This window comes from Macaca thibetana, chromosome 1 (genome assembly GCF_024542745.1).
Source record: "Macaca thibetana thibetana isolate TM-01 chromosome 1, ASM2454274v1, whole genome shotgun sequence".
Lineage (NCBI taxonomy): Eukaryota > Metazoa > Chordata > Mammalia > Primates > Cercopithecidae > Macaca > Macaca thibetana.
In genome coordinates, this window is record NC_065578.1 from 55,343,768 (window position 1) to 55,360,319 (window position 16,552).

The 16,552-nt window shown below is 38.1% G+C and overlaps 1 long non-coding RNA gene across 1 annotated transcript in view; it reads right to left on the reverse strand.

Moving 5' to 3' along the window:
• LOC126932828 (uncharacterized) overlaps positions 1 to 14,106 on the reverse strand; it is a 39,153-nt gene extending 25,047 nt beyond the window's left edge. Inside the window, exon 1 of the long non-coding RNA XR_007718346.1 lies at positions 13,697 to 14,106. This is a non-coding gene — a long non-coding RNA (uncharacterized LOC126932828). The remainder of the gene's footprint in view (positions 1 to 13,696) is intronic.
• Positions 14,107 to 16,552: the final 2,446 nt, after the last annotated feature.

Sequence of the window (16,552 nt, forward strand, 5' to 3'; positions counted from 1 at the left end):
ATTATTAAGCTACTCAAAGAGGTACCAGAGAAAGGTGAAAACCTACTTAAAGAAATAAAAAAATACATGATATGGATGAAAATGTCTCCAGAGAAATAGATATCACAACAAAAAGACAATCACAACTTCTGGAAATGATAAATGCACTTAGATAAATGCAAAATACACTGGAAAGTTTCAGCAATAGAATTCAACAAGTAGAAGAAAGAATGTCAGAGCTCAAAGACAAGGCTTTTGAATTAACTAAATCTGCTAAAGACAAAGAAAAAAGAATTTTCAAAAAATGAACAAGGCTCCAGTAAATTAGAGATTATGGTAAATGACCAAGCATAAGAATTGGTGTTCCTGAGGAAGAAGAGAAATCTAAAGTTTGGAAAACTTATTTGAGGGAATAATTGAGGAAAATTCCTTGCTGTTGCTAGAGATCTAGACATCCAAATACAAGAATCTCAAAGAACACCTGGGAAATTCATCACAAAGAAATCATCGCCTAGGCACATACTCATCAGGTTATTTAAAGTCAAGATGAAGGAAATAATCTTAAGAGCTGGGAAACAAAAGCATCAGGTAACCTATAAAGGAAAACCTATCAGAGTAAGAGCAAATGTCCCAACAGAAACCCTACAAGATAGAAGGGATTGGAGTCCTATTTTTAGCCTCTTAAACAAAACAATTATCAGCCAATTATTTTGTATCCAGTGAAACTAAGCTTCATAAATGAAGGAAAGATGAAGTCTTTTTCAGAAAAGCAAATGCTGAGAGAATTTGCCACTACCAAGCAAGCACTACAAGTAATGCTAAAAGAAATCTGTTTCTAAATTTTGAAACAAAACCTCAAAATATACCAAAATAGAGCCTCCTGAAAGCATACATCTCACAGGGCCTATAAAACTATAACACACACACACACACATGCATGCATGCACACATACACACACAAAGAACTAGCATAGTTCAGGCAACAACTAGCATAATCAATAGAACAGTACCGCACATCTCAATACTAGCATGGAATGTAAATAGGCTAAATGCTCCACTTAAAAGATACAGCCCAGCACGATGGCTCATGCCTGTAATCCCAGCACTTTGGGAGGCCAAGGTGGGCAGATCACAAGATCAGGTGATCGAGACCATCCTGGCAAACACGGTGAAACCCCGTCTCTGCTAAAAATACCAAAAAACTTAGCTGGGCATGGTGGTACGTGCCTGTAGTCCCAGCTACTTGGGAGGCTGAGGCAGGAGAACAACCTGCTCCAAATAAGGAATAAACAACAGTTAATCTCATATTTCAACTTTCCTCCACAACCTTCTGCTTTTGCTCAGTCTCCAGAGTTTTCAGGTTAGTTAGTGTTTTGTATCTTTTTCCAAGTTCGGTTATTTGCAGTAGCTCACTACTCCATACTGGAGGTGAAATTTTAATTCCAATTTTTAAAATTTAACAAGAAGTTCAATTTTTATAACATTAAGGTTTTATGGAATCATTAACTGAGATGAATAAAGATGTTTTACTAAACCCATGAAGGTTGAAATTAAAGTTTATGATTCCCAAGTTGCCATCTTATTTCATACTCAGCATCCAATTTCATTTCCTGTTTTGTTTTGGTTGCACAGTATTGAGAAAGCTTGATTTATATGAGTACATAATTGTAAAAGAGTTTTTTAAAAAAATAATTTATCTTAGCATATCAGTCAATAAAACAGAAGCTTTATTCTGAGGTTTGCATAAAGAGGAGTCAGACTGGCAACATGATCCTCTAATCCAAGTTTTTTATAAACATTCTGTGAGAAGCTAACATCCATTGTCAAATGTGTTTGGAAGAATTTGCCTATTATACTCCACTACAGAATCATGACAAATTCTAGATCTTGAGGAGAAATCTTTTAAGTCCAATTCAACTCACGTTTCCCAAAATTATTTATCACATAATCCTTATTTCAAAAAATACCTGGTAACAAATTGCAGGATCTGTGTTTTAAAATTTGGAAAATAAAAATTCATAATCCCAAAGAAAAGGAGAAAAAGAATAAGTATCCAAAATAGGGACTACCATATAGTAGGTAACTAATGGATGCTAACACACATTATTTTACTTAATCCTTACAATAACTGTTTGTGGAAGATTTTGTTTTCCTGTTCAGATGAGAAAACTTGGGCACAAGAAGCTTTTTTTTTAAGCATAAAAAATGCTATCTCATATCCCAAGGGGCAGACAGTGTCCTTGGACAGCCAAGGCCTATTGCTTCAGTCCCACCCAAGCATCAAAGTGGACTCAGTGGGGATAGAGCTGAAGAGAGGTCAAGAGTCCAAGAAATCTCAGGATAGTAGTCAGAGAAGGCAACCAGTATTGTTTTGAAGAACAGACAAGGCAGTGGCCAGAAAAATGGTACTGAGAAACATCAACAAAAGAGCTGAGAAAATAAATAGAGGAATTTAGCAGAAATATGAATACTTGGGGAGGTCAGGAATAATAATTACTTAAGAAGGACAAAAGTGAGAGGAGCAGCAATCCAAACCCAAGGTCATTTTACAAGGGGATTAGGATTTTGTATAGCAGTAGGTTTAACTATTATAAAGGATTGTTTAAGGAAATGTACAGGTTAATAAAAGAGATAATAAATTTTCAAACGAGCTTTAGAGACAAAATGCTAATAGATGTCAGAGGAGGGGACAAAGCCTACACATTAGTGCAGTCATGGAGGCTTCCTTGAAGAAATGGGTTATAAGTCAACATTGAAGTCAAGACAGGATTCATATGGCCTAGATCAGTAAGGAAAAAACATTTATATAATTGCCAAGAATTCTACTTTTGCCTGTTATGTGGCAATGTGTATCCTTACCAATATAAAATGTCCAGGAAAATAATTTGTGAATTTCAAATTTTATTGAGGGCCTACTATGTGAAAATTATTTTAAAAAGTACTTGAGGCTTCTGTATTTTAAAACATAATAATTAATTTTATTTTCCTAATCCAAGTAATTTTAGCAAATAGTTTTTTCATTGCTCAGCTCCTTAGACTTTATGTTGTATGGTGGAAAGAAATCAGTCAGCTTCCTGGCTTTAGCACTACTTTCCACTCTAAAGTTATCCATGCAAGACAAGTGACAATTTATCTCACTATAACTTTTCACTGAAAGTGAAAAACTTGATTTTTCCAAAGTATTTTGGCTTCTAGTAAAATGTTTTCCAGCCTGACTTCTATAATCCACTATACTTGCAATCATCGATTCTGTGCTAAGAATTTTTGCAAGTTCTTCAAAGGTAAGGGCCATATCCTATACATATATTTATTTCACTTTAAAGCAAAAATCATTTTCCATTATAAAAATGATTGCATTTTAAAAATAGAGAAAATATCACATAGTTGTAATACCCAGGGATAACTTCTGTTAAGAGTTTGCTATATTTCTCTACAGTCTACTTCTGCCACGTATATTTCTTACATAATTGTGATCAGATCGTATATACAAAGTATGATATGTAGAGTTAAAATATTATGTCTACATTTTCTGATTATAATACAAGTACAGGATAATATTTAGAAATTTAGAATTTTAGAAAAGTATAAAGAGAAAACATAAATTATGTAAAATCTATCTATCCAAAGACAAAATATATATTTTGGCTTATTTCTTTAGAATCTTTTTCCTTTTTTCCAAACCTAATTAAATTTATACTATGCTGTAATGATTTTAAGGCATAATTAACACAAGCAACATTTTATAGAGAGAATCGGTGTGTGATTATTTAGAAAGAGGCTTGGTGACTAATGATATCTAGGACGAGATGGTTTTCAGTACTTTCCTATTTATCTGTTTAGAAACAGAGTCTCATTCTGTCACCCACACTGGAGTTCAGTGGTGCAATCTCGGCTCACCGCCTCCTGGCCTCCTGGGTTCAAGAGATTCTCCTGCCTCAGCCTGCTGAGTAGCTGGGATTACAGGCGCCCACCACCAGGCCCAGCTAATTTTTGTATTTTCAGTAGAGACCCGATTTTGCCATGTTGGCCAAGCTGGTCTCGAACTCCTGGTCTCAAGCAATCAGCTTGCCTCAGCCTTTCAAAGTGGTGGAATTACGGGCATGAGCCACCATGTCCAGCCAGTTTTTTCCTATTTTAAAATAAAGACATGAGAAAATTATAAAATGTTTCTGACAATGAATTAAGATGTATACGCTATATGGAGCAACATTAAGCCATTTAGTTGGTTTTCTCCTTGTTTGTATGGAGGAGGGAAACACATCCCTTCTTCAGAAATTTTGTTATCTCAAGCTACCTAACATGCAACCATTGATCTGTGATTAGCAAATGCAGAGTTGTACATCACCAGTTGCTTTTGTGCTCAATGTTTGTAGAAAATTTTAGTAATTTTTTTTTTCCGCGGAGTGAAGGTGAAGCATGTAACATGAAAAATACATCTGTAATATTAGGAAATTATAACAACAACAATAGGAAGAATATGGTCATAATATCTACCACATCAGAATGCTTACCATTTGCCAGGGACTATGTTAACCACTTCGTATGGATTTATCCCTTGTATTCAGTCACATGAATAAATTTAATATATGTAAGCTGCCTGCTAATTGCTGGGAATTAAATAATGAGAAAAGAAACCAGTTTCAGAAGGATCTAAATTTGCTGTCATGTAGTTTAGAGATTAGTGAGGAAGAGACTTGATCACCAATCATGCCAACAACCAAATAATTACAAGCTGTTTGAACACTCTGAAAGAAAGACCCACTGTTTTGAGAGCATCTGTAGCTGATAAACCTTCTCGAGACTAGGAATGTCTGGAAAGTTACCTGAGGAATAAGCTTTGACTAAAGTTTGCATATTGACAGGCAGCTAATTCAGCAAAGGAAGAGGAGAGTATTACTGGGGACAAACACAAGTAGTGTAAAATCAGGCTACGGACATAGGGAGATTCTAGATCAGGTAGGGTCCTTATAAGCTCGGCAAAGACTTCTGTCTTTGTCATAGAAACAATGAAAATTCACTGGTGAGCTTTCAAATATGGAATTAATATGTACATATCTACATGTTTGATGATAACACTGGCTACATTGTGGGGATGAAACTGAAGAAGGCCGGAGTGGATACAGAAGAATTGGAACAAGAGTAATAGCAGCAGAGATGATGAGCAGATGCATGGATTCAGGGAAATTCTGGAAGTAAATTTCACAGTGGTTGGGCTCTGTTTTGGAATGGATACTAGCGGTGTGGCAGGCAGGTGAAGAAGCAGCAGGAAGGGGGTGGAATTCAAAACAGAAGTGAAAGAATTGGCCTTCAACAGAAGATAGAACAGATCCTCCAACTTCTCTTTGAGACATCTTTCCCTTTTACATATTCAGCTCCTGGTTTAGGCCCTGATTACTTTAGGCCAACCAGCATAGCCTAACCCCAGACCACAGTGATTGGTCAGGAATGAAGGTGTAAGCCAATCAGAGCCAATGAGATGCAAGGAGACATTCACATGTGCTTTGGAGACAATGAAGCTTCCCTGAAAGGTGTTCCATTCTCTGCACAATATGGTGTGACAATATGGCACTGGGAACTGCAGTCAGCAGTCATTACAGTGGGGTACTCAGAGATGTCAGAGGCACTGTGTAAAGCTGAGGATGGTGGTGTCACCCAGGAAAGCAGAGGCAAGAGAGAATGAAAAAAAGAAAAAAATCAAAAGCTGAAACAAATGAAGATAACACTGTTACATTAGTGACATCATTTTGGCCTTTAGATTAAAGGAATCTTAGATTAAAGATTTCTTAATGCCAGCCCTGCTTCTGGACTTTTTGGTTACATTCATTAGTGATTCCTTTTTTTGTTTAACCCAAATCAAAAGTCACTTTGAGTTGAGTTTGAGTTTTCTATGATTTCCCTACAATGTTCTGAGAGATATACAGGTTTTCCCCATCAATTGACTTTCTCTAGCAGTAGTCAGCTGCTCTGATGCAGATGAAGAGAAAGCAGATAGAGGAATTAATCTAGGGTTCAAATTTTGCCAAGTGGCTGTGATACAAAAGAAAGGGAGACGGGTGTTGACAGGAGAGTTACAGAGATAATGGACTTACGGAGTCTAAATCATAAGGGGTGAAGTTAAAAAAATTAAGAGGGCTGACAGATTGTAGAAATGAAGAATCAATTCACAGCAGGTTCCAAAGAGATTAAAAAATATTTGGACTAATAGCAAATTAACAAACAAACTGGAAAGGCACAAAGGGATGGATAGAAAGCACGACGCTTGAACTAGTTATTTCAAATTTGAGGATATTTTGAATGGTGGCAAAGTAAAGAACTGGAGTGACAGGGGGGATATCTGAAACGAAGTAAAGGAGAAAGGAGCATAGCAAGTGAGAGGGCAGGGTATTGACTCCATCCCCATGGAGATGGGAAGATCACCTGGGATGAGGGAAGGCATTGGGATGGCTAGGAGGACTCATTTAGTCTGTCATGTTCAACAAGTGTGTAGGAGAAACTGCAAGAGTCGAAGATACTAGTGACGAGGGGAGGATGGTATACCAACAGGCACAGGCTTAATGGGAACAGAATTTTTACAAGATGATGAAGACATAGAAATCTGGAAGCAGAAATGGGACCTAAGGGACTCAACAAACCCACTCTAGTCCTGGGGTTCATGGAAGAAAATGGGAGAGAATAAAAAGATCCTGCTTGTGATGGCTGCCTGGGAAGTAACATCCAGCAGGAAAAAGCCAGGTCTCAGTTAAGGGAAGGGGTGAGTAAAACATTCTGAGGATAGACTGGAAGTAGAGAGGACTTCGCTGATTCTGGAGTGGCAAGTCTGCAGGATAGAAAGGATGAATTTAAAAGGTTTCAGAGAAGTAGAGAGATGGGTTGAAGATGAGAGCTTTGCCTAGCCTTATGGTGACGGTGACACAGTTAAAGGCAGGAGACAACCACCAAAGTAAGTTATATTTTGGGTGTTAAAAGTTAAAAACAGGGATGGGAATTTAGGAGGCCGAGGTGGGAGGATCACTTGAGGCCAGGAGTTCAAGAACAGCCTGGACAACATGGCAAAACTCCATCTCTACTAAAAATACAAAAATTAGCTGGATGTGGTGGCGGGCACCTGTAATCCTAGCTACTTAGGAGGCGGAGACAGGATAATCACTTGAGCCCCAGTGACGGAGGTTGCAGTGGGCCAAGATCACGCCACTGCACTCTAGCCTGGGTGGTACAGTGAGATTCTGTCTCAAATAAATAAAATAAAATAAAATAAAATAAAATAAAATAAATAAAATAAAATAAAATGAAAAACAGAGATGAGTGCCCTTGTGGGGAGTTCTATTTGACAGAGTGGGTGCTGGGCCTCATGCAGGAGGGCATGACTCACATGAACCAAGATAGTGAAAATTCCAGCAGCTTCAGTGACCGAACACCTTGGCCTGGCTTAGTTGCCATAAGAGGGCTGGGATTCAGTTGTACTCAATTCCTAAAGCTGGGGAAGTGTGAGTCCAGGAACCTCATGCACGATGGGAGCTTCTAGGATCCATGCTAAGCACTACCAATACTAGCACAGAAGGAATACTCAGGGAATCTTGGTAGTTGCTGTTGCTGTTTGTGTTGTTGATGTTGTTGTCATTGAACCACAATCCCTTATCTGCAACTGGGTGCTTGCCTATCTGTGTAAAAAGGGACTGGACTTGCTAATTTCTAAGGTCCTTCTCAGCTGGAAATGTCTATGATCCTACAGCCATAATATGTAAACATTCAGTAATGGATCTTCTTTCCTAAGTAGCCACTTTCTCCACCTTAAAAAACCCTTCAGCCTAAAGGTTCAGATGTGTTCAGTCGTTTCTTCAGTTTTGCTCCTGGTTCCACAGTGACAATACCCTATGTGTATTCAAAGATTAAATACTATGTCTACTCAACCAAATATGCTATTACATATTAATTATATGGCTCACATAAAACAGGATAGAGTTCCTTGGCAAATTAAAAATATGGCATTTGCAGCATATGGGGAGGCTTTTTTTTTAGGCTCTGCATGAAATGAGGCATCTGTTATATTGCCAAGCTGATCATTCTATATTCCCTACTCTTCATATTAAGTTCCCTATTTTAAGAGGCTCCAGAGCCCTCCACACAACTCCAGATCCCCACTTCTAATCCTTAAACTTACAGAGCTTTGTCTTTCAAAATTAGAACAAAAAATATGTTTTAAGTATTTGTCTTTTTAAATTTGAGTACATTTCCCTTTATTTTCTTTGAGTTTTGATTAAAGATGATTATCTCTTTTTTCCAACTCTAAGATGGCTGTGGTTCCATGAAAGGAAGAATATACTTATTATAATTAATATTCTGATTTTAACTCTTATGATTCCTTCTTTATTGGTAACAAAATGCCTTTATTTCCTTTTTATTTAATGTTCTTGCGCGCACACACACACACACACACACACATACACACACAGTTATTAAGATGTTTGTATTACTTCCATGACATATGAGGACACAGAGGCTCTGAGAACTGAAGCAACACATCTGAGGTGACACAGGCTCTTGTGTTTCAGTGTGATGTCCACAATCCCTGTGCTTCTCTGTCATGATCACTCGGTGAGTCAGGCACCCCACAAGGTTGTGAATATCATGAGGATATAGGAGGGTATCTTATTACCCCAGAACTTAGTACACATAGTAACTTCTCAGAAAACATCTGCCCAGGAATGAGAGAGAGCTCTGCTTTTCATCGAGAATTGTTACAAATAACATTTCTTTTTATAAACACATCAGTTCTTTAACATTGCTATATAATCCTCTTGGTAGAAATGAAGAAATGAATGTGCAAGAAACTAAGCAATGATTTCGACATCCCACAGCATGTAGGAGGTAATGAAAGGACATGAATAGGGCTTCTATAGAATGATCAACTTGGCAATATAACAGGTCTTCTGGAACTTACTCCTGAGTTCTTCCAAATAAGCTACATTGAATTTTTTTGAGTATAGTTGTACTTTAGATATGAACAAATACCCTGCCTACATCACAGTCATGAGTCCAGAAATTCTCCTTACATAGATGAGGTGACACCATAGTCCTGATAGGGCTAAGAGAGCTGCAGGAACCCAAGAGAAGGAAGGACAAAGAGGCCACAGTGAGCTTGGACATAGCAACCAAATGGCAAAGATAGTGCGTTCCTGCAGTGGTGTCTGAGTGATGCTCCAAAAAGCCAGAATGAACAAATTGGACCTCAATGATCAACATCCCAGAGGCTATACAAGACCAACCACAAAACCACACAGACCAGTGAGTGGTCCTTTCCTGGGTTATCCTGGGATCACATGGTCACATCTTTACATGGAGCCACAAAAGAGGAGAAGGGGAGAGTAAGTTATGGAAAACTAAACATTTTTGAAAAAAAAAAAAGAAGACCAAATGCCTTAAAAGAACTAAAGCAAGGATAACTTTCACCATTTACATGTTCCTCCTCCCACTCCTGACTGTGAAGCAGAAGAGTGAGTTTTATGAGCAAGATTAGAGTCATTATGAAAAATAAAGAAGCTACACTTTCTTCTTTTTTCCCTTTTTACTTATTTAATGTTTATTTTAAGTTCAGGTGCAGGTTTGCGCAGGTTTGTTATATAAGTAAACTCGTGTCATGGGGGTTTGTTGTACTGATTATCTCATCACCAAGGTATTAAGCCTAGCACCCATTAGTTATTTTCTCTGATCCCCTTCTTCCTCCCACTATTTACCCTCAGGTGGGCCCCCAGTGTGTGTTGTTCCTCTTTGTGTGTCTATGTGTTCTCATCATTTAGCTCCCATTTATAGGTGAGAACATGTGGTATTTGGTTTTCTGTTCTTGCATTAGTTTGTTAAGGATAATGGCCTCCAACTCCATTCATGTCCCTACGAAGGACATGACCTCATTCTTTTTTATGGCTGCATAATATGCCATGGTATACGTGTACCACATTTTCTTTATCTATTCTACCAGTGATGAGCATTTAGGTTGATTCCATGTCATTTCTATTGTGAATAGTGCTGCAATGAACATACTTATGCCCTGTGTGTTTATGATAGAATGATTTATATTCCTTTGGGTATATACCCAGTAATGGGATTGCTGTTTGTTTTTAGGTCTTCAGTGAATCATCACACTGCTTTTTATCATTGTTGAACTAATTTACACTCCCACCAACAATATATACGTGCTCCTTTTTCTCCACAATCTTGCCAGCACCTGTTATTTTTGGCTTTTTAGTAATAGCCATTCTGACTGGTGTGAGATGGTATCTCATTGCGGTTTTGATTTGCATTTCTCTAATGATGAGTGATGTTGAGCATTTTTTATATGCTTGTTGGCCACATGTGTGTCTCCTTTTGAAAAGTGTCTGTTCATGTCCTTTGCCCACTTCTTAATACAGTCGTCCATTTTTCTCTTGTTAATTTGTTTCAGTTCCTTATATATGCCAGACACTAGACCTTTGTCAGACCCATAGTTTGCAAAAATTTTCTCCCCTTCTGTAGGTTGTCTTTTTATTCAATTGATAAGTTCTTTTGCTGTGTGGAAGCTCTTTAGTTTAATTAGATCCCATTTATCATTTTTGCTTTTGTTGTGATTGCTTTCAGTGTCTTTGTCATGAAATCTTTGTCCATTCCTATGTCCAGAATGATAATGCCTGGGTTGTCTTTCAGGATTTTTATAGTTTTGGATTTTACATTTAAGTCTTTAATCCATCTTGGGTTAATTTTTGTATATGGTGTAAGGATGGGGTCCAGTTTCAGTCATCTGCATATGGCTAGCCAGTTATCGCAGCACCATTTTTTGAAAAGGGAGTATTTTTTCCCATTGCTTGTGTTTTTTGACTTTGTTGAAGATCAGATAGTTGTAGATGTGCAGCCTTTTTCCTGGGCTCTGTATTCTGTTCCATTGGTTTATGTGTTTTTGTACCAGTACCATGCTGTTTTGATTACTGTTGCCCTGTAGTATATTTTGAAGTTGGGTAGCATGATGCCTCCAGCTTTCTTTTTGCTTAGGATTGCCTCGGCTGTTGGCAATTTTCTCTCTTTTTTTTCTTTCTATTTTTTTTTTTTTTTTTGGTTCCATGTAATTTTTAAAAGAGATTTTTCTAGTTCGGCGAAGAATATCATTGGTAGTTTGATAGAACTAGTATTGAATCTGTAAATTACTTTGGGTATGGCCATTTTTAACAATATTGATTCTGGGATGTTATTCCATTTGTTTGTGTAATCTCTGATGTCTTCAAGCAGTGTTTTGTAGCTCTCCTTATAAAGATTTTTCACCTCCCTGTTAGCTGTATTCCTAGGTATTTTTTTTTTTTTGTGGCAATTGGAAATGGAATTCCATTCTTGATTTGGCTCTTGGTTTGACTGTTATTGGTGTATGGGAGTATTAGTGATTTTTGTGTGTTGATTTTGCATCCTGAGACTTTGCTGAAGTTTTTTATCAGCTGAAGGAGATTTTGGGCATAGACTATGGGCTTTTCTAGATATGGGATCATGTCATCTGCAAATAGGGACAGTTTGGCTTCCTCTTTTCCTATTTCGATGCCCTTTCTTTCTTTCTTTTGCCCAATTGTTCTGGCCAGGACTTCCAATACTATGTTGAATAGAAATGGTGAGAGAGGGCACCCTTGGCTTGTGCCAGTTTTCAAGGGGAGTGCTTCCAGCTTTTCCTCATTCAGTATATGTTGGCTATGAGTTTGTCATAGATGGCTCTTATTATTTTGAGATATGTTCCTTCAGTAGTGATTTATTGAGTTTTTAACATGAAGGGGTGTTGAATTTTATCAAAAGCCTTTTCTATGTCTATTGTAATAATCATGTGATTTTTGTCTTTAGTTCTGTTCATGTGATGAATCACATTTATTGATTTGCATATGTTGAACCAACCTTGCATCCCAGGGATAAAGCCTACTTGATCATGGTGAATAACCTTTTTAATATGCTGCTGGATTCAGTCTGCAAGTATTTTGCTGAAGATTTTTGCATCGAAGTTCATCAAGGATATTGGCCTAAAGTTTTCTGTTTTTGTTGTGTCTCTGCCGGGTTTTGGTATCAGGATGATGCTGGCCTCATAGAATGATTTAGGAAGGAAGAAGCTACATTTTGTTACCACAGTTGAGTCATAATATAGAGTTCAGACTTCCTGCATATTTACAGATGACATTTTCTTTTTCATATATACTTTAAGTTCTGGGATACATGTGCAGAATGTGCAGGTTTGGTACCTAGGTATACACGTGCCATGGTGGTTTGCTGCACCCATCAACCTGTCATCTACATTAGGTATTTCTCCTAATGCTATCCCTCCCCTAGCATCCCACCCCACAACAGGCCCTGGGGTGTGATGTTCCCCTCCCTGTGTCCACGTGTTCTCATTGTTCAACTCCCACTTATGAGTGAGAACATCTGGTGTTTGGTTTTCTGTTCTTGAAAACTCCTTTAGAATTTATTCATTAATCCCTACACCCTGAGAGGACAAAAAGAGAAAATAATGTCTGCAGGTCTGTAGATTTGTCTATTACAGATTATTGCGTATTCATTCAAAGAATATTTTTGATTGCCTGCTATAAATTAGACACTGAGCATAGAAAAACGAAAGAAAACAAAAAGGTTGTGAATTTACTGTGTAAATTATAGGTGAGGAGTTTGATAACTGGTCCAAGGTCAAATAGTTAAACTGTAGAGCCAGGATTAAACTCAGCTAAATCTGACTCCAAAGCCCATAGTTTTTCTGTCTTACCATACTAGTTAAATATGAACTATAAAATCATAGAATTTTATGCTTAGAGGTATTCTACTCTATTTTTTAAGGCCAGATGTGCAACTTGTTTTATTTAATAAATCTCTAACCTCCCTTAAAGAAGTTTGCATCCCTATGTCTATTTGTGTCAGCTAGCTGGTGATAAGGCTGACATTGTTTCAAGAAAACCAAATTGAGTCATAAGAAATTAAATACCACGGTGGTGTTTCTAAAGTATGGTCCCTGGACCAGCAGCATCAGCCTTACCGGAGGACTTGTTAGAAATACGAATTCTCAGACCACAACCCAGACCTACTGAATCAGAAACTCTGGGTGTGGGACCCAGCAATCTGTGTTTTAATGAGCTCTCCAGATAATGAGTTGCACACTACAGTTTGAGAGCAACTGTTCTACAGGCAATGGGGTCCCATTGTGCTAGCTCTCCTGAACCTCGACATACCTCAGGATCCTTCTCAACACAGAGACCCAAGAAGCCACTAACAGCATTTCTGAATTGGTGTTTATAAAGAGTCCTATTTACCAGTTTTTTATTTTTATGGGTAGTTCAACCAACAATTTCGCTGATGAGAAAATTAGCTATAGAGATCAAGAGTCGCATATACAAGCTCACAGAGAAAAAGAGTGGCCAAAATAGTCAAATCCAGTTTGGTCCTTCCAAACACCACAGTGATTGGCTGAACCACTGTTTCCTGGTGAGCAGAAACAGAAAAGGGGTAGAAGGGAAGGAGTTAATAACTTTCATAGGCCAAGATGTGGGTTCTGGTTGAGGAACCAGTGAACAACTAGCGACTGAGAGGGAATCTGACACCTAGGTTGGGACTAGAATAGGCCCACATGGAGGCAAAAGAGAAATCTGAGCTGAAAATGGAAGGGCATCGCTCTCTCTTACCCTGTTTGGGAGGCCTCCAGCTTCCCCAGATCGTGCTCTGTTTTGCCATGTGGATGAATTACCTCGCTTTGTGCCTGCTTCCTGGACCCTCCTCTACCCACAGCTGCTGGATCTGATCTTCATCCATCTTCACCCAGGCCAAGGGCCCCAGGGAGCTCTGGGGAGGCTCTAGTCCACAGTAGTAATGAGAAGCAGGACTTCCAGGAGCCTTGCTGCTGATGAGAGCCAGGGAACATGATCACCTAATGGTTGTGAAATTACCAGGTGTGACTGAGCAGGTAAAGAATGTTTTGTTTGGCTGAGGATGGGGGCTGAGGGAACCTCATGATTTTGAATCCACCAACTTTTCCAAAGGAGCAGTTATTGCTGTACTGGTTTGTTTTTGTTTGGCCAAATCAATGCCATCCAGAATATTCATTCAGTTGTATGTATAACACTGCATTGTCTGAATTGGTGGAAATAAATGGAGTCTTTTCACCTTTAATCCAGATGCTAGTATTTCATCCCAGTTGAAATTTCCATTATGTAACCAGCCTGATAAGACACTTAATATCTTCAAGCTTCAATTGTTTGAAGTGTAACATTAAGATGATAATTAAGATAATTCCTGCTCTATCCATATCATAGGATGAGGTCAACTGAGATCATGGATATGAAAGTGTTTTGCAATCTGTAAAATATCACACAGATGAAAACTGTATGTTATTACTATCACTGAAAATATCCTTGACCATCTTCTATAGCCCCAATTTAATAACATGTGTTATGGCTACATCTTAGAGTTGATCATCAAAAGGAAACATTCTACCCCTGACATCCTAAACTCTAATATACAAATATTTGCCTCTAACTTTCTATCAGTCCAATTTTCCCTTCCTTATGCCTACAACACATACACAGAGTTTTCCTCTTGTCACCCAAGCTGGAGTGCAATGGTGCTATCTCGGCTCACTGCAACCTCTGCCTCCTGAGTTCAAGTGATTCTCCTCCCTCAGCCCCCCGAGTAGCTGGGATTACAGGCACCTGCCACCACACCCAGCTAACCTTTGTATTTTTAGTACTGATGGAGTTTCACCATGTTGGCCAGGCTGTTCTCAAACTCCTGACCTCTGCCCGCCTCAGCCTCCTGAAGTGCTGGGATTACAGGCGGGAGCCACTGCTCCTGGCCCACACATGATATTTCAATCTCATCAGGACCCTCTAGTTCTTTGACCCTTAGTTTATTTTTTCACTATCAGTTTCCTCCTGCCTATACTTTCTTCTCTATCCGTTGGAACTACATAGTCCATCACTTTAGGTATTTTATTGCTAACGCCCCTATTCTCCCAATCTTTTGTTCTTCTACCATATTGTCACTCAAATTCTCAGTTCTGTGTCAATGTGATCATCTACCATCTTCTCTTCTCCCCCTAGTTGCTGAGCATGGTTAGAATGAATGACAAAATTAAATAAATAAATGTGTGCCACTCTAAAGTTATGGTCTTTACATTGAGTTGGGCCTTACCACCAGAGCAAATATTTCAAATCGTACTCTGGTCAAACCACCTTCCTAATTACTGCTCCCCCTTCTCTTAGATAACCTGGTAGACTCTTCAGAGAGAAAATTGAGGCTATCAGATAAGCAACTGAAAACTCTCCTTGCAGAATCAATATAGTTAAAATGTCCATACTGCCCAAAGCAAACTACAGACTCAATGCTATTCCTATCAAATTATCAACATCATTTTTCACACAATTAGAAAAAACTATTCTAAAATTTATATAGAACCAAAAAACAGCTCAAATAGCCCAAACAATCCTAGGTGAAAAAACAAAGCTGGAGCCATCCCATTAGCCAACTTCAAACTACACTTGAAGGCTACAGTAACACAGACAGTATGGTGCTGGTATAAAAATAGACACATAGACCAATGGAGTAGAATAGAGAGCCCAGAAATAAAGCCACACACCTACAATCAACTGATCTTTAACAAAGTCAGCAAAAATAAACAACAGAGAAAGGACTCCTTATTCAATGAATGGTTCTGGAAAAATTGACTAACCATATGCAGAAGAATGAAATTGGACACTTACCTCTTTCCATATACAAAAATTAACTCAAGATGAATTAAAGACTTAAATGTGTGACTTCAAACTATAAAAATCTTAGAAGAAAACCTAGGAAATACTCTTGTGGACATTGGCCTACACAAAGAATTTATGACTAACTTCTCAAAGCAAATGCAACAAAAACAAAAATCGACAAATGGGGTCTAATTTAAGAGCCTCTGCACAGCAAAAGAAACTATCAACAGAATAAACAACCTACAGAATGGAAGAAAATATTCACATGCTATGCATCTGACAAAGGACTAATATCCAGAATCTATAAAGAAGTTAAACAAATTAACAAGAGAAAAACGTCCCCATTAAAAAGTGAGCAAAGAACATGAACAGACACTTCTCAAAAGAAAACCTACAAGTGGTCAAAAATTATGTAAAACCAAACTGCTCAACATCACTGATCATCAGAGATCATCATGCAAATCATAACCACAATGAGATACCATCTCACACCAGTCAAAATGGCTGTTATTAAAAAGTCAAAAAAAAAAACAAAAAACAGATGTTGGCAAGGTTGTGGCACAAAAGGAATGTTTATACACCATTAGTGGGAATGCAAATTTGTTCAGCCCCTTTGGAAAACAGTTTGGAGATTTCTCAAAGAACTAAAAATAGAACTACCATTCAGCCCAGCAATCCCATTATTTGGTATATTCTCAAAGGAAAATAAATCATTCAATCAAAAAGACATCTGCACTTGTATGTTTGTTCATCATAGCACTATTCACAATAGCAAAGACATGGAATCAACCTCGGTGGCCATCAGTGGTGGACTGGATAAAGAAAACGTGGTACAAATACACAATGGAGTACTA